General features: G+C 38.3%; 1 protein-coding gene across 5 annotated transcripts in view; it reads right to left on the bottom strand.

The window, feature by feature from the left end:
- EPS8 (epidermal growth factor receptor pathway substrate 8) overlaps positions 1-24,528 on the bottom strand; it is a 172,561-nt gene that overhangs the window by 115,038 nt on the left and 32,995 nt on the right. The window contains exon 1 of one of the 5 annotated variants that reach the window (XM_059682299.1): positions 9,606-9,627. The exons of the other annotated variants lie outside the window; for them this stretch is intronic. The gene's annotated coding sequence lies outside the window, so the exon portion shown is untranslated. Of the gene's footprint in view, positions 1-9,605; positions 9,628-24,528 lie in introns of those variants that run through there. 5 annotated transcript variants of the gene reach the window in all.

Below are 24,528 nucleotides of genomic sequence, written 5' to 3' on the forward strand. Positions count from 1 at the left end.
TGCTGTACCTTAGAATAAGTTTCTGTGCTTCACATTGTATTTTCAGGTCTTTGATAACTTAAGGAAACTGAGTCTTCTCAATATTAAAGGAGCTAAGTTCTGTTCACAACTATATAGCTTTCTATATCTGCTTTAAAAATCTTTTTCACTTAGGTTAACTAATTAAGCCTTGTTTCATAATAATCTGTGATTCTATTTGGTCAAGTGTCCAAACCTTTTTATATTTTTGGAAAATTTTCTAACATCAAATCCCAAATAAAATCTGTTTCAACTCAAACTAATTTTGAGGTTTCCCAGAGGGACCCTGGAAAATCTCTTTCACCTTATAAATGAAAGATGTTAAAATAATTAGATGTATTTGGTATGTTAAATTACATGGGAAGCACTTTCAAATAAATGGTGATGATAATCCTTATAGATTGTATGTGTATGGCTATATCATATTAATTTAGGTATTCTAGCCCTAGCTGGTTTGGCTGAGTGGATAGAGTATTGGCCTGTGGACTGAAGGGTCCCAGGTTCAATTCTGGCCAAGGGCACATGCCTGGGTTGTGGGCTCGATCCCCAGTAGGGGGCATGCAGGAGGCAGCCAATCAATGATTCTCATCATTGATGTTTCTCTCTCTCTCTCTCTCTCTCTCTCTCTCTCTCTCTCTCTCTCTCTCTCTCCCCCTTTCTCTCTAAAATCAATAAAATATATATATTTTAATTTAAGTATTCTAGAATATATGAAGTTCATAAATATGTCAATATCCTTGTTGTCCAATTATTATCTTAAATTTTTGTATGCCACAGAAATAACTAAACCCCCTTATCAAATGAACTCTCATCAGAACTTTAACCATGACTACTTTTAAGTCATTTATCATCACAGTTATTTATTTACTGATTCTTCCTTGAAAATATTGACAATCAGCCACTGCAAGAAAGCTCCATGATGGCATCACCTCTATAACTTTGAGACCATGCCACTGGACTAAGAATTCCAGAACTAATAAAGAAGCGGATGGACTCACAAAACTGCTAATCAAAAATTGAGCAGCACAAGAATTACATAGAACTGATGTGGATAATTATAATATTTATGACTTTTGTTTGAAGCATTACTGGTTCTTTAATGTTTTGTTTTCCAAATTTGAGAAAATATTTTTCTCTTCTCTTAAGCCACCTATAACTTATAGCAATTTGATAAATTATCTATAATAATAAAAGGGTAATATGCTAATTAGACCGGATGTCTTCCAGACGCCATTTCAGACGTCCTTCCTGACAAAGCTGGGGCTGGAGGGAAGCCAATCCGGGTCCTGGGTCCTGCAGGTGGCCTGAGGGAAGCCAACCCAGGTCTCAGGTGCCTGTGGGTAGCCCAAGGGAAGCCAGCACGGGTCCCGGGTCCCGGGTCCTGGGTGCCAGAGGTAAGCTGACGCCAGCAGCTGGAGAAAGGAAGGCCTACTCTTGCATGAATTTTCATGCATTGGGCCTCTAGTACCTTTATAAACAGAACTGAAGCGTTTATCTTTTTTTCCAGCTGATCCCTCCAAAATTTATAATCTCTTAGTGAGTATTCTTATTTTCATGGCAATTGAGTTATCTGAATAAGTTCAATAAGAACCTGTTCTTTTAATAGAACACAATTATAAACATTAGTTATATTATCAAGGCTTTGACTAGACTGTCATATTTGAGAATGACATACACAGAATCAGACATGACCATACATTTTTAAGAAACTAAGGGTGATTTTAAGGAGCTAATGCATATAAAGCCCCCATTAGGATAACACCAGCCCATGAATCCATGCCCATAAATCAGAATAAGCCAGAATATTTTATACCTACCTCCTAGATCTCTAAACCTGTTTCTACTCATTTACGGGGACTGTCAGTAATTCTAACAGCAACACACTTTATCTCATAGCCCTAAATGTGCATTGCCTGAAGTCACTCCCAGAGAGTATGTGTGCATGCACACACTGTATAGTTTACACAACAGCTCCACTTGCTGTGCTTCTTCGTTCTCATACTTTTGTTACCCTGTCAAAAATTAGACAATAGGTCACACCAATGACTCTTAGTCATGTGGTGACTCACCCACTACTCAGTACCAACCTTGGATATCAGACTGGACATCAGACTTATAGACACCTCATTCATTACAACAGTCTGACCTTGGACATTAGACTTGTAGAATCTCATTACAGCAGCCAAGCCCAGCCTTGATTCGTCATTAAAGAACAGAGCGATGAATGTAGAAAAAAATATATGAATAAAGAAAAAATATGAATGTTTTAAATCCATGAGCTCTGGCCCTGGCCGGGTGTCTCAGTTGGTTGGAGCGTCCCCAGTACACCAAGAAGTTCTGGGTTTGTTTCCCAGTTGGAGTACGTAGGGAGGCAACTGATTGATGGCTCCCTTTCACAGTGGTGTTTCTCTCTCCCCCTTCTTCTCTAAAACCAATAAAAACATATCCTTGGGTAAGGATAAAAAAAATTCATAATCTCTGTCAATAAACAAGTATTTATTATAAATTTATTGTGTCTTACGCATTTGTTGAAATTTGTCTCATTTAGCATACATGAGTATGCTAATTGGTTCATATATAAAACACAGAAATTGCCCCTAAAGTTAATCTGGATTACAGATATACAGGGTGTCTTCAAAAATGTATACACACTTTGAATAATTATTAATTCCAATAGGTTAAATCTGAAAAGAAAGAAACATTAATTGGGCCATCAGCCTAATACTGTGTATGCATATTTTGGGTATTCCCTATAGATACACAGACCATAAGGTGGTAAAGGCCTGGAATGGGGCAGGAACTGGGTGGAGGAGCAATGAGGGGGAGCAGGGAGTACAACAGTAATACTCTCAACAATAAAGATTTAAAATACAAGAATAGAATGAATAAATAAAAATATAAAACAAAGCAACCTGTTGCTAAGACCAAAAAAAAAAAAAAGATCACAAGCAAAAGAACAGCAAGAAACAAGAGGGATGATTATTATCAAGGACCACAGAGTGATGGAATTTGGAAAGGGGACTGAGAATTTTGTAATTATCTGTGGATTAAAAAATCCAGTCTCTGATTGGCAGGGAAGGAAGGAAAGAAGGAAGGAAGGAAGGAAGGAAGGAAGGAAGGAAGGAAGGAAGGAAGGAAGGAAGGGAGGGAGGGAGGGAGGGAGGGAGGGAGGGAGGGAGGGAGGGAGGGAGGGAGGGGAGGGAAGGAATCAACTGGAGAAGGCAGCACTGGCTCAGTAGAATTTAAATACTGCACGTGCCAAAGTCCAAATAAAAGAACTAGAACAAAAGTTCTACAGTGATACATGCCAGGCTGGTTTGTGAAAAACAGTCAAGAGAGTAGTACCAAATTTGTCCAAAGCCTGGATGGCTACAGAGTGACAGCAAAGAGTAAACAGATATACGTACATACATATACACACACATCCCTACATATACACGCAATGCTTTCTTCCTGGAGACATGAGTGATACAGTGGGCATTCCTCAAAATAGTAAGATGGCAATAAAGTTTTGAAGTGTCATTCTGTAGCTTTATCTTTTTTTAATTTAATGTATGTTATCCTGAGCTCCCTTTGCCTCCTGAAAGAATAACATAAAGATTACTGAGTGCCTACAATGTAGTGTGTACTTATTAGGTATAAATGAAATCACAGTCATCCTAGAAGCAGAAATAACTATTGCAATTTTATTAATAATGCAGAAGTAAAAAAGAAAGAAAAATCTCTTTAATTTAGACTAATTAAATGGAAAACCATCTTGATTATGAGTTGTGAGTTAGAAAAGACACTAAACTAATTTAAACTAATATGACTCCTTAGTTTTAAATTATTAAATAGATAACAAGGACTGTAATTCAGTAAGTGGTATTTTTTCAGGGTTTGAAATTCACTAGCTCTCTCAATTCATCATTCCACTTGCAAAATATGATTATTTTGTTTGGTTAGAACGGAGTTATACACTAGTAACCACTGTTCTAAATTGCTCAAGAGCCTGTAGCATCTGGGGTTCTATTTTCCTACCTGATTTAATTTCTACACATCTAGGAAGGACTTTATACAGCTGGGTTTGCAATAGGAGCATTAACCCCCAAGTAGGAAACTGTCATTCTACCCAGTTTGACCACTCGGCATATAGTACATATCTCCAAATCAACAACTCATTTTATTACCCCAGATTCATTGTCTTGCTTGTGTTCATCCCTCCTCATTCTTCAGTTATATTTTAAACCTAACTGAAACACCTTAACATTTCTTTTAATGTTTTCTATACCTAGAGGTTTAACTTTTAAGACAGCTGACACACTGCCACAGCTTATGTAAATATAGTAAGGCAAAGTACTTGAAATGTTGACTTATTAAAATCAAGAATGGATAAGTCTAATTTCCCTTATTAAGGTGCTTTTGTTCATTGTCTTCTGCCTCTCCCATATTGCTCAGCAAATGATGAAAAACTTACAACTGCAGTATAGGATAATAATCCCCCACCAGTTCTGATTGCAACGGGCAGTTTTAAAGCTGTGTGAAATGAGTAAGCTCATGCTAGTTAGCATTGAAAGGAAATAATCAACAGATTAAAAGCATGGATACAGCTAATTCTACTAAATCACTAGCTTGCATTCTAACTACTTGCTTTTTAGTGAAATTTAACTGGATGGAAAAATTAACCCAAAGTGTAGGCAACGGGTAATAAGAAAACACAGGTGACCTAACCCGGAAGAATCATGCCAACCATAAAACTAAGCAGACTATTCATCACCATGGTAATAACTCTAAAAACGGACACAGAAGCCAATTCATAGATTCCATTTTCAAACCAAGGAGTGATTTGGGGGGTTGTGTATGTATGTAATTTATACAGTGTCCTGTGCCAAACTAAGAACAGTCCAAGAGATGAAACTAAGGCCCTTTTAATAATATTGATCCCTAATGTGATGGAAAGGTAACCTGTTCCTCAGGATGTTACAAAAACAAAGCAACAATAATCAGGAACATCTTCTGGGTGCTGAGTCATTAATTCAAATTGAAAGCTCAGGCATTACTCCTAACACAACTACATCTACTTGAGAAGGTCACATACCTTTTGCATGAAAATACAAGTCCAATATTTATGCTTGTGATTACTTTGAATATAAAAGAACAATACATCTCCAAGGTTAAAAATAAGTTTAAATTAAATGATCATTTCAGAGATACTATTTCCAGAAATATTTGAAGCACAATATATTTTGATATCAAGCTTTGGTAGCAAAATATTTGAGCCAATAAAAATGTGCTAAACAACACTTTTAAGGAATAAAAGGACAAGCCACAGACTGGAATATTTACAAATCATATTTCTTTTAACATTTCTTTCAAGGCAAGTGTACAGGTGATAAATTCCCAGTTGTGGTGTTTTATCTGAGAAAGTATTTCTCCGTTAGTTTTGAAAGATAATTATGCTGGATACAGAATTTTAGGTTGGTGGTTTTGGTTTTGAGTTTATCAGACTTTAAATATTTCACTCTGAAATCTTTTCTTGTTCATATGGTTTCTGAAGAGAAAAAGAACATAATTCTTCTATAGGTAAGGTGTGTCAGGAGCTGTTAACCACTCACTATCCTATCTAATAAAAGAGTAATATGCAAATTAACCATCACTCTGCAACAAAGATGGCGGTGCCCATAGAGGCTGGGCAGGTCGCTGGCGGCATCACCCTGGCAACGTGAGCCCGGCAGGCAAGCAGGACTGTAGGCAGCACCCAGCAGGGCCTACTGGGTGGTGGCCGCCTGTGAGCAGGCAAGCGGGGCCCGCAGGCAGCACCCAGCAGGGCCTGCTGGTCAGTCGCCGCGGAGACCGGGGAGCAGGCAAGCGGGGCCGCAGGCAGCACCCAGCAGGGCCTGCTGAGCGGTGGTGACCCACAGGCAGGCAAGTGGGGCCACAGGCAGCACCCAGCAGGGCCTGCTGGGCAGTCGCCGCGGAGACCGAGGAGCAGGCAAGTGGGGCCGCACGTAGCACCCAGCAGGGCCTGCTGGGCAGTGGCAGTGGTGAACCGCAAGCAGGCAAGCAGCCTGCAGGCAGCACCCAGCAGGGCCTGCTTGCCTATCCTGGTGATGTAGAGCAGGCAGGCCCCACAGAGAGCAGAGAACCACGGGGAGTGGGCCCAAGCTGTCAGTAGCACATCCCCTGAGGGCTCCCGAATTGGAGAGGGTATAGGTCGGGCTGAGGGACCGCCCCCCCCCCCACTCTCCACAAACCCCTCCCCCGCCCATGCATGAATTTCGTGCACTGGGCCTCTAGTAAGAAGAATAAAAGCCCAGTCTTTCCCTTAAGCACTTGACTCCATACTGCCAACTTAATTTAATCAATATATATTCTAAGGCAGTGAGCTAAATACTCTAAGACGATTTGAAAAATATCTAATAAGATACATTGGAAGCAGATTGCTTGTGTCTGTAGGGAGCTTACACACTAATGGGTTTTACAATAGATAATTCTAATTATAAAATAAAACCATGAACTTTTTGAGGATAGGAATCTTATCTTTACTTTGACCTACAAATACTCAATTTTCTCTACATTTGCTTCTGAGTTACTAAGGAGAATTACAACTTGACAATTAGGCACACTATAAATTTATATCCATATTATTTGGTTTCTGATTAATGCTCATCAACACTCTATTTTTATTGGTTCTATAACATATTCCCCACAATAACCACGTTCTCAAGTTATAATACAAACTCCTTTTCTTTACCCTTCCTCAAAATATAATTGTATCTCCCATATACTAACTTAAAAAAAGAAATGAACTGCATGACCTCCCTTATCGACATGTGAATAAGAAAATCTTCAATAGCACAAAAGATATATTAGATGTTAAATATTGCTTTAAAGATGGATTCACAAATGACAAGCTTCCATATGACATTTAAAATAGTATTACATTTACTGCCCCATCTGGGTGGCTCAGTTCGTTGGATTGTCATTCCATACACACACACAAAAAAAAGGTTTCAGGTTCAATTCCTGATCAGATACATACCTAGGTAGTGGGTTTGATCCCTGGTCAGATGTTTATGGGAGGCAACTGATCAATGTTTGTCTCTCACATCGATGTTTCTTTCTCTCCTCAACCGCCCACCCCCCTTCTTCTCTTTCTAAAATCAAAAAACATATCATAGCTGAGGATTTAAAAATAATAATAAAATATTTCATTTACTCATTTCAGAAATGCATTCAGGCAAAAAGTTGAGTCATATGTATATCTCACAGTATATTTATATGACCTGGAAATAAATCCTTTTTGGGTAGAATAATCAAAATATTCTGAGCAACTGTTATCTACGGTTTTTACTGATTTAATCAAATCCCCTAAACAGAATCCTGTATTCTTGGAAATGTTTATTCTCTATTCTGAAGAGTTAAATTCAGATTATAAAATGTTTAAATGCTGTGCGCTGTTTCAAATATTTCACTCACTTGGGATGTTTTCACCTCATGTGAACTTCGTGATAAAGATTCAAGGAGCTGGAGTAGTTTCTGAATAGAAACATTTTTTCTAGTATTCTTGCATAAAAAGATTTCATTCAGTTTTATGTAAGCATCAGTAGTTTCGATCATCCCCAAAGTGACAGCAAGAAGCCACCTCATGTGCTGTCATCCAACCCCTACAGCTGTCATACCCCGAAATGAAAGACAGACAATAAAGTGAGTCTGTGTGTAGGCAAAGGAAGCTGGATGATGAATCACTATATCTTTCTGTTCTTTAAAATCTGATTTCATAGGAGAATTTTTTCATCATATCCATAAAATAGAAACATACTGAAAAAAAAATTTTTAAGTGGTTAATACTTTTTATGTTGTTTTTTTGCAGAGATAAATAACTGCCTACTTCTGAGAGCAATTAAGTCTGGAGTTAAACTGTGTATTTCATTAACCTCTAACAATATTCCCAGAAATAGCTTGTTAGTAATCAATTACTATAACCTACTTCCATAAATCTGTGTAATCTCGGTTAGAGATTACCTATCTCTAAGCCTGGATTTTCTCATCTTAAAGAAGAGGGATGGTGTCTCAAAGAACCTATAAACTACACACAATTTCTTAAGGTGGTCCATTTACATGAACCCCAAGGGACCTTATCAATGTCACATTCTGTTTGAGCTCACCTGTACAAGCTCCCTTTGGGCTTTACCACATAATTGTAACAATGATGACAATAAAGTGAAGGAGAAGAACTCAACAATAAGAATAGTTACCTAAACACATATAGTAAGTCCAACTTAACATTGTTGATAGGTTCTTTGACTTTCAGTCAGTGGTTCTCAACCTTCCTAATGCCGCGACCCTTTAATACAGTTCCTCATGTTGTGGTGACCCCCAATTTCATTGTTACAAATTGAACATAATTAAAGCATAGTGATTAGTCACAAAAACAATATGTAATTATATATGTGTTTTCCGATGGTCTTAGGCGACCCCTGTGAAAGGGTCGTTCGACCCCCAAAGGGGTCACGACCCACAGGTTGAGAACCGCTTCTTTAAGTGAAACAACATAAAACAAAACCAATTTTACTATAGGCTAACTGGTAAGTTCCTAAGGCATCTTGTCAACATTATAATGAAATAAGGCTATTCAAGGACTTGCTATATTTATACCCCATACTATACTAGGCACTTCCTATATGCTCTCATTTAATTCTAATATAGGTAATACTACAGCCATTTTATAACTATGAGGTCTGAAGCACAGAGAGGATAATTTTACAAGAATTAGATAGTGAAGACTATGAACCCAGGTCTTTCTGCTACATCCTACACTCAATATCTTAAAAAAGAAAAAATAATGGCAAATGCCCCCTACAGCTATTCTTTGGATTGACTGGTCAATTCCTTTTTGGGAAATCAAAGAAATTATTTATAGGGGAAATTAAATAAGCCGATTGTTTACAAAGTAAAAAGCAACATTTCTTAAAGACACAAAAGAATATAATTTGCAATTCTATAAAGAGAATACAAAAGTAGTTTCCAGATGAGTCAGCCAAGCAATAAATGAGAGGTTAAAGTGGCTGCCAGAGAATTAAAACTGTTGAGCTAGCTCTAAAGATTAAAGGACAGGTCACTAATCATTGTGAAAGGCCATGAACACAGCCCCCTCAGTCACTTAGCCAGGAACTGAATAATGAATAAGTAAATTGTGCGAGGAAAATATAACGCGTTCCACTAGACTAAGACACAAAGACAGTCAGCAGCTGCAACATTAGACAAAAGATGACCAAAGCATCTAATTACAGATAACGACCACCACACTAGAAGCAGATAACACCTAAAACAACAGAATGTACACAAAAATAGTAAGTTTACTATCATCTAACCAGTATTTCTCTTTCAAGATATAGGAAAATCCTCTCAAAACATAGTTACTAGAAAGAAATACAGTAACCACATTTGCTCAATACTATCCTGGCACTTATAAAAAGCCGAGGCATACATTTTGGGAGACCAAGAATAAAAGCCTATGCAAAAAATCTCAGCCCAAACAGAGATAAGATGATGACATGCACTTGGTGGGTTGAAGAGCAAGAGAGTTAAAACGAAAACCAACCAACCTGATGGAGTTAGAAGAAACACTTAGAGTATTCCTAAGCCTCGCAGCACACACACCAAGGCATCCAGATGAGTGGCTAAAATTCTAGAGAAGGGAAAAATCAGAACTAGATTTTCTTTTCCACCGCAAGAATATAAAACTTGGGGTATAAAAACACTAAAAATAATGTAAACACCTTTTAATAGAAACTACAGTCTAAGTAATCCATAGATTAATAATTCTTTTAAAATATTTCCAAGAAAAAAAATCTGTAGTGCCAGAAACTCCAATGCTTTCAAGACCATCTAATTGGTTTTATTTTCTTTCCTCCACCACTTCTTCTTTCTCTTTTCTTGTGCTTCTACTTCTTTTCTGCTTGCCAGTTTTTTCAGAAACAATATATAAGATGGCCATGTCTTACTACTGTTCCAGGGGTATTAAGCTATAATCACATTCAAATTTTTCATACTTAAAAAGATCTTCTTCATGTAACTGTTAATTTCCATTTAGTAACCTTTAACAGTTCACAATATTAATACTCTACCTTACTTTTTTTTAAAATAAAACACTCATATCCATGACCTCAATTTATTTTCACAACAGTAATCTGGAAGGGACGCAGAGCCAACAGACACATCATTCTCATTTTTAAAAATAAACAAACTGACACAAAGAAGTCAAAGTAATTGGGGCCTCAAAGTCATAACACCAAGGGCACCTGCAGCAGAGTCAAGTGTTGCGGGGTGGGAGGGGAGCTCTAGACAGCCTGGGGTCCATCATCCCTCCACACTAATGCCTATCATGGGTTAACTGTAATTTCTCTGAGCATATGCAAATGACAAAATTCCCTAAGAAACAGGAAATAGTTCTAAGTATACTAAATTTTTCTACAAATGAAGTCACTTCAAAAATGAAAATATGCTCTAATTCTTATGTTTCTACTTCAATCCAATGAAAGCCATTTTAAAGATAACCTCTGCATAAACATAAATGAATAAAAGTAAAATATCCTTCATAGTGAAGCACATATGAAAGCAATAGTTCTTTTGTTTAATAAATGCATCTTGCTCTTTTTTACTTACATTTTTATCTTCTTTGTATCTAAATTCAAAATTATATAGGTGAAAAAGATAACGAGAAAGGAGGTCGTAAAGAATCAAATATTGCGACAGGCATGTTAACACAGTATCTGATTTAATCCTCGCAATACTGGGCAGTTGTGAATAAACTAAGATTCTAAGACAAACTAGAAGTGAATCCATGTCTAACCCTAAGTCCCTCAAAGGTACTTTATTTTACATTTTAAACGGTTTTCTATCATTTTACAATCTGTAAATAAAAGAGGCACATTCAATCATTTCCTATACGTAAATGAACTTGTATACTCAGCTCATAGCCCATAGAAAAAAACCATAGTAACCAAGATATTAAATGTGGACCCATTAAAAGCACATATTAAATGACCTGTTACTCTATAACTTACAATGTTATAAAATACATTTTGAATATCTACCTATCTGTTAGATGTTTAAAAAATTCAAATTCAATTTATAATGCCAATAATAAGACAAGGACAAAGAATTTGTGTTTGAAATTAAAAGACTATCACTAATACCACATAATTTGTATAAACTGTAATAACGAACAGTACTGACTTCTTTGTCACACGAGTCAAGCAGCAATGGAAATGGACTCTGGATTAATAAGAATTCGGACTCAGAACCCCAACTCTATACGTTCAATCAAGTATGGAAAGACTGGGAGAAACTAAGATGGCGGCATAGATAAACACCGGGAAGTTGCTGCCTCCCACAACAATTGAAGAATACCGCAAGGGACAGAGTGGACATCATCCAGAACAACAGGAAGGCTGGCTGAGTGTAAATTCTACAACTAGAGGGAAAGAAAAGCACGCTGAGAGCCAGAGGAGCTGCGGAGGTGAAGTGCAGAGGTACGGCGACTCGCGCGCGGGAAAGGAGTGGCACCTGAGGACGCGGCTGTCTTTTTGAATCACAAGCTCCCAACTGCTCTGAACTCTGGTTCCGGGAAGTCTCTGGGGACCCAGGACTCATACAGGGAGAGGCTGGACGGTCAGGCAGCGGGCGAGCTTGAGGGCGACTTTCCCTCGGAGGTGCTTGCAGCAATTGTCAGGTCACTGAGACGCGGGACTCCTTAGGGCTGGGCAGAGAATCGGCCATAGCTGCTTCCTCCGCCCTTTGACTCCCTGAGACCCCGCCCCACCCAGGCTGCGGCAGAGGCTTTTGCATGTGAATGTACCTAACTGCAGCCGAGCCAGGCAGACCCGGAACTTCCAAGAGAAGGCCCAAGGCCCCGCAGCGGCTTGCTTTGCTTCACTGCTGAGCTTGCTTTGCTTCACTGCTGAGCTTGCTTTGCTTCACAGCTGAGCCTCTTCGTGGCTCCTGCTGTGTGGCCTCAGGCAGAGGCTGAACTAGCACCTCCTTAGATCCAGGAGCCACTGCACCCAGTGGTCAGAGGGGGACCCTCCAGATTGCAACTCCTCAGATCCATAAGGGACACACTCAGGGAGCAGACTCAGTGAGCACCAAAGCCCCACTGAAGCAAGTCTTGCCCCAGAAGGGTGTCTTCTGCACAGAAGTTCTCCCACTCCAGACACAGCTGATTCTCACAGCCAATTGGCCTGGAGGTCAATTCCTCCCAGTGATCCTACAACAACCAAGGCACCAAGAGTGCACCAAGAGTGTCCACCTCAGGTAACTGGGGAGGCTGAGCCACTGGGCCCTACAGGACACCTGGCGTGCAGGGCCACTCTATCAACACAGGGAAGCAGCCAAAATGCGGAGACAAAGAAACAGGTCACAAATGGCAGAAATGGAGGAAAGCAAACGACTGGATATAGAGTTCAAGGCCACGTTTATAAGGTTTTTCAAGAATTTTATGGAAACTGCCGATAAATTTAATGAATCCCTCAATAAGTATAGTGAGACCATGGAGGACATGAAAAAGGACCAACTAGAAATTAAGCATACACTGACTGGAATAAAGAATAATTTACAGAGATCCAACAGCAGACAAGAGGATCCCAAGAATCAAGACAAAGATTTGAAATACAAAGAAACAAAAAATACCCAACCGAAAAAGAAAAAAGAAAAGAGATTCCAAAAATATGAAGATAGTGTAAGGAACCTCTGGGACAACTTCAAGCGTACCAACATCAGAATTATAGGGGTACCAGAAGGAGAGAGAGGGCAAGATATTGAAAACCTTTTTGAAGAAATAATGACAGAAAACTTCCCCTGCCTGGTGAAAGAAATGGACTTCCAAGTCCAGGAAGCGCAGAGAACCCCAAACAAAAGGAATCCAAAGAGGACCACACCAAGACACATCATAATTAAAATGCCAAGAGCAAAAGATAAAGAGAGAATCTTAAAAGCAGCAAGAGAAAGACAGTCAGTTACCTACAAGGGAGTACCCATATGACTGTCAGCTGATTTCTCAACAGAAACCATGCAGGCCAGAAGAGAGTGGCAAGAAATATTCAAAGTGATGAATAGCAAGAACCTACAACCAAGATTACTTTATCCAGCAAAGCTGTCATTCAGAATAGAAGGTCAGATAAAGAGCTTCACGGATAGAAAAAGCTAAAGGAGTTCATCACCACCAAACCAGCATTATATGAAATGCTGAAAGGTATTGTTTAAGAAGAGGAAGAAGAAAAAGGAACTCTTACCATTTGCCACAGCATGGATGGAACTGGAGAGCGGAGAAATACCACAGGATCTCACTCATTTGTGGAATATAATGAACAACATAAACTGATGAACAAGGGCTGATCCAGAGATGGAAAGGCATTGATTGGACTGTCGGGTCTTGGAGGGAAGGTAGGGGAGGGGAGGGGTAAGGGGGAAAGATCAACCAAAGGACTTATATGCAAGCATATAGGCCTAACCAATGGACACGGACAACAGGGGGGTGAGGGCATGGGGGGGGGGGGGGTAGAGGGTAACGTGGGGACAAGGACACATATGTAATATCTTAATCAATAAAAAATATATTTAAAAAAAAGTATGGAAAGACTGGAGCTCAGCATTTCATTCTTCTGTTCAGATCCAAATATAATAAGATCTCACTTGCCTAAAGGCTACACATCAACCTCAGCAATGTGATAAAGTGATTTATAAAGGTATAGAGCTAGTTAAATAGATGCCACATGGTCTATGTGCTAACCTGCTGCTTTTTACTCTTGAGAAGACACCCTCAAGCTTGGTTTAGATCTTGTTTAATCCTAGTTTTTAAAAAGTTCTAATGAAGTCAGTAATCAAATAATTTTCTAGCAGGTTAGAAGCACTGGTCAGTCGCATTAAATTAAACCATCCTAAGAATATATGATATAGCACCAAATAACCATTCCTACAAGAATATACTGTACTACAACCCAAATAAATAGTATGCATAATGATGAATTATATTCTGTTTAAGAAGGATGGAAAGTACTTGGTGCTTGTAAGAAATATTACCATCATAATAATTTAAAAATAAATTTTAAAAATACTAAATTCAAAGGATTAATTATACTTTAACTCAAGTAATATATAGCTAGGAAACTCACTTGTTTGTGAATCTGAAAAGCACATTACTAGGCAAACCTAATAAATTAGGTGTTAGTATAGTTAACAAAGCAAATCTTAGAGGCCTAAGTCTCATAATTAATACCAGCACTGCATTAGATATAACAGTATAAAGTAAGTCCCTCCCTTCTAAAAGCTCACAGTTCAATAGAAAACACCACCACATATCTAAGTAAATTTTTAATCCTATTTAGCTTCATAGTAGTTGTAAAAGCAAGAAACACATAATGTTTGATTGTTTCTATTTTTATGATGCTATCACTATTGATTGATGTGCAATGTTTGACACTTTTATTTAGTAGGGCTTACAAATGTGACTTTAAGAGGTCCAGAAGATATAAAATGAATGAGAAAAAAAAACTATCAAAAGACTCTGTGACTTGGATAAAATAAGCATCGGAAGCTCCCTCCCTCCTTCTTTCTGCCATAAGAGAAAGAAAAATAATGACCAGAGCCAACAATGAACATTAACTGAGAGCTTACATTTAGGCTCTACTCTAAGTGTCTATGTATAAACTCATTCAATCCTCAACAACAAACATTTGAGGGAGACACTATTATTATCCAGTTTTAAAAGATGAGAAAATTGAGGCACAGACACATTGAATAAGTTGCCAAAGTTTTACTGGTCAGTGAAGAACCAAAATTCTAATAGAGGAAGTCTGGCTCCAGAGCCCGTGCTCTTCATCACTGAATGTCTTACAGAAGGTCTGTTGCTCAAAGCATTGCATGTTTGTTTTTTTAAAGCTACTTTCATTAAAACTGCTTCATAGTCCTTCAAAACCAATTATTTTCCATTTTTTGCTAGTTTATCAATACATGTTTAGGATTTGGTTCTGTAACTATTCTATATTCTCTAGGTGCTTTTTGTAAATACATCAAAATTTCCCCAATTACTTCTACCATTAAGAATTCAAAAACTGAGAAAAAAATCAAGCATTTATCCAAATTTTTAATACTAACTGTACAATTAGCTAAACAAATAGTAGATGAGAAGTTTCTCTTTGTAGAAACAGTCTACATAATAAGTTGAGATGCAATGATAATTAAAATATTGTACTTTGCAACTCATAATGAATCAAAGTATCTAGGTGTAACAGCTGCTAGCAGCAAAAAAAGAAAGATAAGCATGTATTATATGTCTCCTGAAGAAAGAAGATATACCATTCATATAATATGAAGTGAGGAGGATAGAGAGGGTATAAAAAGGAAATGAAAAAGGAAAGGAGAAAAGAAGGAAGGGGAGGAGGGAGAAAGGAAGGCAAGTGTGAAGAAAGAGGAAGAGGATCGCAATTTGATTAAGCCTCTAGATTAGCAGTTCTCAACCTGTGGGTCGCGACCCCTTTGGGGTCGAATGACCCTTTCACAGGGGATAGGAAAACACATATATAATTACATATTGTTTTTGTGATTAATCACTATGCTTTAATTATGTTCAATTTGTAACAATGAAAATACATTCTGCATATCAGATATTTACATTACGATTCATAACAGTAGCAAAATTACAGTTATGAAGTAGCAACGAAAATAATTTTATAGTTGGGGGTCACCACAACATGAGAAACTGTATTAAAGGGTTGCGGCATTAGGAAGGTTGAGAACCACTGCTCTAGATCCTTCTACCATTTTATAAAAAAAAAAAAACACAGCACAAAGGAACATGTTAAACACCACCATAGAATAATCAGCAATATCTAGCAGGGCAAATCACCCAGTTTCTTCAACAAATAAATTACAAGAAGAAAAAAAGATGGAGGAGAATCTATAATAATAAAAGCATAATGTGCTAATTAGACTGGACATTCTTCCGAACAACCTTCCGGTGGAAGCCGGGGCTGTAGCCGCAGGAGCGAGGCAGCCACTGCAGCGTGAAGGCCTACTCTTGCATGAATTTCATGCATCAGGCGTAAAGTATCTATATGGTAAAAGAGGTGATAAAATACATAGTAGCTAAATGTAAAGGGCAATATCTGGACCCTGATTCACACAAAATGTAAAAATATGACTTTTATAAAACCACTGGCCAATGGAACATTAACTGAATTATTTAATAATATTAAAGAATTATTAGCTTTTATTTTCAGGTATGATAAGTTATGGTATGTCTTTTAAAATGTGTTTCTATCTTTTAGAATTACATATTGAAATATTTACAAATGAAATGATATGTCTAAGATCTGCTTTGCTTCACAGAGAGAGAAGAAAATGGGGATATGGATGAAACAAGATTAGCCAAGAGTTGGTAACTGCTGAAGCTAGATAATGGACATATGAAGGTTCATCATACTATATACTGTCTACTTTGTATATTTCAAAATTTCCACAACACTAATTTTTCACCTGAAAAATAGAACAGCAAAAATGGTACTTCAACCGAAACCGGTTTGGCTCAATGGATAGAGCGTCAGCCTGCGGACTGAAAGGTCCCAGGTTCGATTCCGGTCAAGGGCATGTACCTGGGTTGCGGGCACATCCCCAGTGGGAGATGTGCAGGAGGCAGCTGATCGATGTTTCTCTTATCGATGTTTCTAACTATCTCTCTCCCTTCCTCTCTGTAAAAAATCAATAAAATATATTTTTAAAAAAAATGGTACTTCAAGTGCTATAACAGAAGTACTTTTAAGAACAACTTAAGCCCGAACCAGTTTGGCTCAGTGGACAGAGCATCAGCCTGTGGAATGAAGGATCTCAGGTTCGATTCGGTCAAGGGCATGTACCTTGGTTGTGGGCACATCCCCAGTAGGGAGTGTGCAGGAGGCTGATCGATGTTTCTTTCTCGTCGATGTTTCTAACTCCCTCTCCCCTCCTCTCTGTAAAAAATCAATAAAATATATTTTAAATAAACAACTTAAATTTTAACTGCATGTTACCATAGGGAAAAATTTTTTGAGTAATTAATAATACTAATATCTCAACTAGAAGATATTTCTCTCAACTGCTTACCTAAAATGTCACATCTTATTTGTAATGGTTGAGCTCTTTACTAAGTACTGCTAGTGCACTGAAAACAGCAATTTATTTGAAAACAGAAAAGTAATGACTATTTACAAATATAAGCAAACTGACAGACTTTAGCTACTTTTACTTCCAAACTTTTTTATTCATTTCAACTAGCACTAGGGAGGCTCATGATGAGCTAGAATGGTAGCATAGATTTTTGGCTCAAACTGTTCAAGTTTGGATAATGCTTTTGTAATTTAAGTTATTGTACTATGAATTTTGTTGAGAAAGAATCCTATTCAAAAAAAGGTGAAAAGAACAAAGGCTCTAAAATTTAGTTTTCATTCTATCACACAGTTTTATATTATTTCAAGCAAGTTCTAGTTCCTTCATCTGTAAAATGAGGAAAATAATTTATCCCATACAATGTTGTGATTCAATTTGAATTATTATATACATGATATATTCAATATATTTTAATCTTTTATATATGCTATAGAAGTGTATATCTTTCCTTAGCATTGTTCCTATTAGATCACATTTAATACAATGTAGCTAATATTCTTAATTGTCAATGTCTAGTCATTATTCTGCTCGTTAACATTGTTATACTAGCTTTTAAGAGACTCACTCCTCCTCAAATGCCAACAATATTTCCCATGAGTGTAAATGTTCATTTGTAATATACATCCACTCTGTTGGGCTAAGAAACCTTTTATACATTAAAACTATGAGTTTCATTATGTAATTGGCAGAAAAAAAATTTGCCTGTAACTCCTATTTACCCAAGTTGTAACTATTTTGGATAAATAAAATTATTAGAAAAGTTTACAGATAGGATGTTTTCAGTTAAATAGCCAAAGTTAAGTTACATTTTAAATATGTTTGGTGAGGGATCAATCACATTTAAAACTATCAAAATAATTCATTAAATTCTAAAGAATATATGCACCCTTATGTTCATTGAAGCATTATTTACAAGAGCAAAGCTATGGAAAGCAACCCAAGTGCCCATCAGTAAACAAGTGGATAAAAAGCTGTGGTACATATATACCATGAAATATTATGCAGCCATAAAAGAAGAACAAAATCTTACCATTTGCAACAGCAAGGATGGATCTAGAGAATATTACGCTAAGTAAAATAAGTCAGTCAGAGAAAGACTAATACCGTATGATTTCACTTATATGAGGAATCTAAGGAACAATATAAACAAACAGACACAGACTCATAGATACAGAGAACAGACTGATGGTTGCCAGAGAGAGAGGGGTTGGGTGACTAGACAAAAACTATGAAGGAATTAAGAAGTATGAATTGGTAGTTACAAAACAATCATGGGGATATAAAATACAGCATAGGAAATATGGTCAATAATACTTCAATAACTATTCATGGTACCAGCTGGGTACTAAAAATATCATGGGGAACACTTTGTACAGTACTAGTATATGATTGTTTAACCACTATGTTGTACACCTAAAACCAATACAAAATAATATTGTATATAAACTGTAATTGAAAAAAATAATAATAAATAATTGGTTAAACTTACTGATAATGCTTTTACTGTAAGAAAATTCTTACTCTTGAAGAAAAAGTATCAACAAAGATAAGCTTCTACCCAACTCATCTGATGCCCTAGAACAGGGGTGGGGAACCTTGGTTCTACCTAGGGGCATTTGGATATTTATAACATCATTGGAGGGCCATATGAAATTATCAACTTAAAAATTAGCCTGCTATATTTGGTCAAACATTTAATTAACTCACCCCTAATGCCTTGGCAGGGCCAGACCAAATGATTTCACAGGCCTTATATGGCCCTAGGGCTGGACGTTCCTGCCCCTGCCCTAGAGCATTTCGCATGAAACTTAAAGCACATCATGTTTTACCAGTCATTTGTTTACCTATTTGTCCACAGTTGGAAATGTGAGCTCCAAAAGAGTCAGAGGAACACATTTTCTTTCTGTATCACCAGCATCTGCATGGTGCCTCGCAGTTGCAGGTGCTTGGTAAAATATTGAATTAAGTATGAGTATATACACCTTCGCTCCAAGGACTACTGGATCAAATCATCAAGTATCCCATAGTTAAACACTCGTGATGAAGCTGAGTCGACCAAACCTGGGACTAGGAGCTCAAGAAACTTCCACTGTGGTCTTATCAGGATCACTTTAGTCTACAGAGGGCGCATTACTGCAGATCACTCTAATTCAGCACAGACTATATCGCTGGTTTACTCTTCCAAGCCTAGCCTTCAATGTATAATGCTAGCTAGCATTTACTGAGAGCACTCCATGTGCCAAGTACTACATCAAACACAGCACATACCTGAGTTCATGTGATCCTAAAGTAATCTGGAAGTAAGTATTAATATTAATATTACAGGTGAAAATGTTAAGGCTTAAAGAGGTTAAGACACACGTCCAAAGTCCCCAGGTCATAGAGCAGAGACAGGACTTGAGGCAGGTCTGCCTGACTGCAGTCTATGCTCTTTGTAGTGAGTCTCTGAACAGAGAAGGCTACTAGTAAACAAGGCTTTTCAAAAAAGGCTCTAAAAGTCCCTTGAGGTCACTCGATGTTTTTAATGAGCTTAGTTTCCCTTTGAGAGTCCTTCCTTTTTTCCCTCTTATGTTCTCTCACACACAGGGACCGGTCCCATCAATGCAGAGAACAATAACCAACAGAAGCTACTCAGAGATGACAGCAGACAGACTTGAGGCTGGAAATCATGCTCAAGGAAGGAAATCTGAGCTGTATAGAAGTCTTGTGAACAGAAGACTTGGGAAAAATACCCAACTGGTAGATACACAATCCTATTGCATAGAGGACTAGATCCCTATTAATAACTAAAAATTTTATAGAGTTTAAAACCCACAGAGCACTTAAAAATACACATACTAATTCACTAAATGGGAAGTTCCTGAGGCACCAGAAAGCTGATACTTATGTGTCATGTAGATTAGACGCTAAAATTTTCATTAGAGCCAGTGGAAACAGTACAGGCTAATGAGTAAGACAGTCTTTCCCAAGTTTAAATCTCAGCTTTGCCAATTCCTGCGTGGTTTTAGGAAAGGTACTTATCAACCACTCTGAACCTCTGTTTTCAGGTGTGTAAAACAGAAATAATACCTACTGGTAGCAAACTTTGAGAAAATAGTTAAAACATCATGTTGTCCAAAACCATTAAGTACAGCACATCTATAATGATTGATAATAATAAGGGAAAAGTAACAGTCTTTGAAATTCTTAACAGAATATTTGAATTTGTGCTTCATACATGAAGTCTAATAGGACTATGAATATGGCTCAGGGCCTTGGTTCATGTGCAGTCCCATGCCCATTGCCTCCCCACCAGGCCCAGAAGTGGGCTGCAGTCACTGGATTTCAGGAAGGGGCTGGAGAGGCCTTGGCCATCCCATGCTGATGAGCTGGCAACACCACAGTCCACCAGGTGGGTGACTCAGCAGGGCCCTCTTGCTCACCTCCAATTCAGATACCAAGCAAATCCGGGCACTTGCAGGTCAACCATCTGCAGTTTGGGGTGGCAGCCCATGGGAAAAGAAAATTTACTCTCCCACCCAAGCTGGACCTCCCCCTCCACCTTTACATTTTGCTCCAGGCCCTGCAAATTATCTAGCCTGTCTTGTCCTTCACTTTATGATGGCAACAAAAATACTACCAACAAGAGAGTTGTTTGGTTAGCACATTTTTTAAGCCACTGGGAAATTATTACCCACTCCCAACTCAGATTAGACCAAACTGTTTTCTTTACGGCACCATATTGGGATCAGTAACATTAAATCTCAGCGACTAAGGAAAGTTTTCACCTACAGTACAGCTCAGCAAGAACGGAAATAAATAGCACTTGTCAAATAAAAGAGCTGGCCTCTTCTTGTTTTATCCTATGAGACGCTGCGAGACCTTCCTTTGCCGCCTTCCTTATTCAATTAGTTTTAAAAATTATTAAGTGCAGACACTTATCTAGGTCCAAGGTATACAACGGTGACCCATGAACAGGAGAGTGAGTGAAGAAGATCGGCAATAACAGCAATAATACCTGAGTGCTTGCTATGTGCCAGGCTATTTCACAAGTGCCTGCCATATTTAATAATTTCATTCTCACAACAGGCCCAAGAGGTAAGTAGAAACACATACTGTCCTGTCTTAGAGATGAGGAAACTGAAACATGAAGAATTTTAATAACTTGCAAATTCAAGCAGCTACTGAACAGTTAACTTTGGATTGGAACCTACGCAGATGATGACAACATAATGTGAAAAAGGCTAGAACACAGGTTTTGGGAACATCTAGGACCAAGAATTTAAGTAAGCTGGTTAATAATGAATAAAATTAATAAATACAGAGTGAGGCAAAAGTTGGTTTACAGTTGTGAGCATGCAAAACACAGAGTTTATTCTTGCATCATTATTTATTAACTAGAGGCCTAATGCAGGAGATTCATACAAGGGTAGGCCCTCGCAGCCCTGGCTAACTCGGCACTCACGGCCCCCTGGCTACCTATTGGCCCTGTGGCCCACCCCCTCGCCCACTAGTGGTTCCGGAAGGTCATTCCAGAAGGTCATTCTGTCCTCCAGTCTAATTAGCATATTAGCTCTTTATTATATAGAATTATTGTATTATTTTCAAACAAACAACCTACTTTTGCGCCACCCTCTATGTTTAAAAGTCATAGAAACCCTTAGAAATCCACAAAGAGGAGGTGAACAAATTCACCCATACACATAAGTTTAAAAACCACAACTGATGAGTGACTAGGGCAAATATATTGCCCAAATGAAACTAGTTAACATTATTAAACTGAATTACAATCACATGTTATCACATCATACCCTATCACAAATCCACTCTGCAAAGGCGGAAGATTTTACAGAACTTTAACTGTAGAAAAAGAAGCATCATACAATCACACAGATTTTACAGAACTTTAACTGTAGAAAAAGAAGCATCATACAATCACACAGTAAAGGACTTTTTGAGGTGAGTGTGCCCATACCAGTTAATTAACCAGATGTTTCATTCAGTGACACATGTAATAGATAAGGTATATTTTTCTTGAAGCAATAGTGTTAGAGACACTTTTCCAGAATTAAACCGCCCTCAGTTGCACTGTATAAAGAAATTGGTCCTATATTACATGCTGTCCTACTAGTCAAGCCTCATTATTTGCAAAGTATAATTTAACATCTATAATATCAGCCCTTTATCCTTGTCTGCCTATTACAACATTTCTCCTTGATGTCCTTATTTATTCAAAACTGAACTTGATCTTCACAAAACAAGTTTACTCGCCAAATGAACTCATTTATTTTAATGGCACTTCCTTCCTCCTTATCATCCAGCTTGAAACTCCAGTCATGATTGATTCCTCCATCTTTTTCACTCTGTATCACCTCATGCCTGAATTATCTAAATAAGTTTAACTGGTTTTCCTATTTCAAATAACTTCCCATTCTAATCCTTTTCCTAACACTGACAATTTACTCTTAAAAAGTACTGCTTTTTATTCACAAAGATATATGCACTCCTAGGTTCATTGGAGCATTATTCACAGTGGCCAATACATGTAAACAAGCAAAATGTTCCTCAACAGATAATTGGATAAAGAAGATGTGGTACATAAGTACCACAGAATGCTGCTCAATCATAAGAAAAGATGAAATACTGCCATTTGCAACAAGGATGGATCTTGAGAATATCACGTTACATGAAATAAGTCAGACAGAAAAAGTCAAAAACCATATGATTTCACTCTTATGTAGGATATAAAACTGAAAGCAACAAATGAACAAACAAGACAAACAAACAAAAACTCATAGACACAGACAACAGTATAAAGGTTGCTAGAAGGAAGGAAAGGGGTAGTAAAGGGTAAAGGGGATCAAATATATGGTGACAGAAGGAGATGTGACTTTGGGTGGTAAACACACAATGTAATATATAGATGATGTATCATGGAATGTCACCACAATAAATTTAATATTTTTTAAAAGCTCTGCTTTTACTTTGCTGTCCTCAGTCCCAGTACCAACAATGGAAACATCCTTTATAATAAAAGGCTAATATGTAAATAGACCAAACTGCAGAACAACCAAACCGGTTGCCGTGATGTGCGCTGACCACCAGGGGGCGTGCATGGAACATGGCGGCAGCGGCAGCAGGCAGCAGAGCATGGAACATGGTGGGCGTTAGCCGCAGCAGGATGGTGGAACAGGTGAGCGGGGCTGCAGATCAAGGAGGGGCACCGGTGGCTGTCATCGGGGCAAGCCTCTGGTGGTTACTAAAAATTCTTTACTCCTGTGCACCACGGTCCTGCCCGGCACTCGCAGCTGCTGCTGGTGCTGGCCCCACTCGCACCCGCTGCCGGTGCCAAAGCTGCCGCTCACACCCACTGACAGTGCCGGCCCCAATCACTCCATGCTGTCAGTGGGTGAGAGTGGGCCAGCACCATTAGTGCATGGGAGTGAAGTGGCGGTGGAGGGCTGCTAGCAGACAGGGGACCAGAGCCGTGGTGGGAGGGGCTGGGCAGGGGCGTGGAGGATGGGTCAAGACCTGCCCCTGTGCCCACCACAGCCTCACAGCCCACAGTTCCTTTCAAGGTGCACGAATTCGTGCACTGGGCCCCTAGTAAGAGATAATAAAACAGAAGCAATGGCAACATAATAAGCAAGAAGCTGGGATTCCAGCCCCAATTCTTCCTCCACTAACTAATTTGAGTAACTCAATTTGGTTTCCTTACCTGGAAGACACAAGTCCTGGGCTGGAAGAGCTCTACAAGCCTTTACTCTGAGAACAATAAATCTCTTTTCTGGGAATTCATGGTCCACATATTCTAGCCAAGCAAACTCACATGTAACTATCCCCAGTGCACATGCTCCTGCTCCCAGCTCTGCTCTGCTTGCTCCTGAATTTGCTAAGTCATTCTAGTGCCGCACTAATTCCTTCTTCTAAATGACTTCACCCTTCTTCTCTCACCCAAAAAAACGTTCTCAAACAGAAGGTTACAAGGAATTATTTTCTTTTTTGTCCTTTTCTGACATTTGCCAATTCTCTACAGTCACTATGTAGATACAAGTAAATGTTCAGAAAAAAATAATAATAAATTTCCTAAACCGAAGTACAAAGTAAAATTACCTCGACATATGAAGTCTAACCTAGTAATGCTCACTACTAATATATCTTTTTCTCCCTAGATATTTTATGCAAACATTTGATCCCATTAAGTTCAAAAATTAATCTATGTAAACTGTGGCTCCAACGTAATGACTCAATAATTAATGAACTGATTTTATGTTGGTTCTCTTAAATGCACAGTCTAATTTATCAGTGCTCAAGTAAAGGGGGTACTGTATCTAGCTAATGTGGCTATGT

This window comes from Myotis daubentonii, chromosome 2, assembly GCF_963259705.1.
Source record: "Myotis daubentonii chromosome 2, mMyoDau2.1, whole genome shotgun sequence".
Classification (NCBI taxonomy): Eukaryota; Metazoa; Chordata; class Mammalia; order Chiroptera; family Vespertilionidae; genus Myotis; species Myotis daubentonii.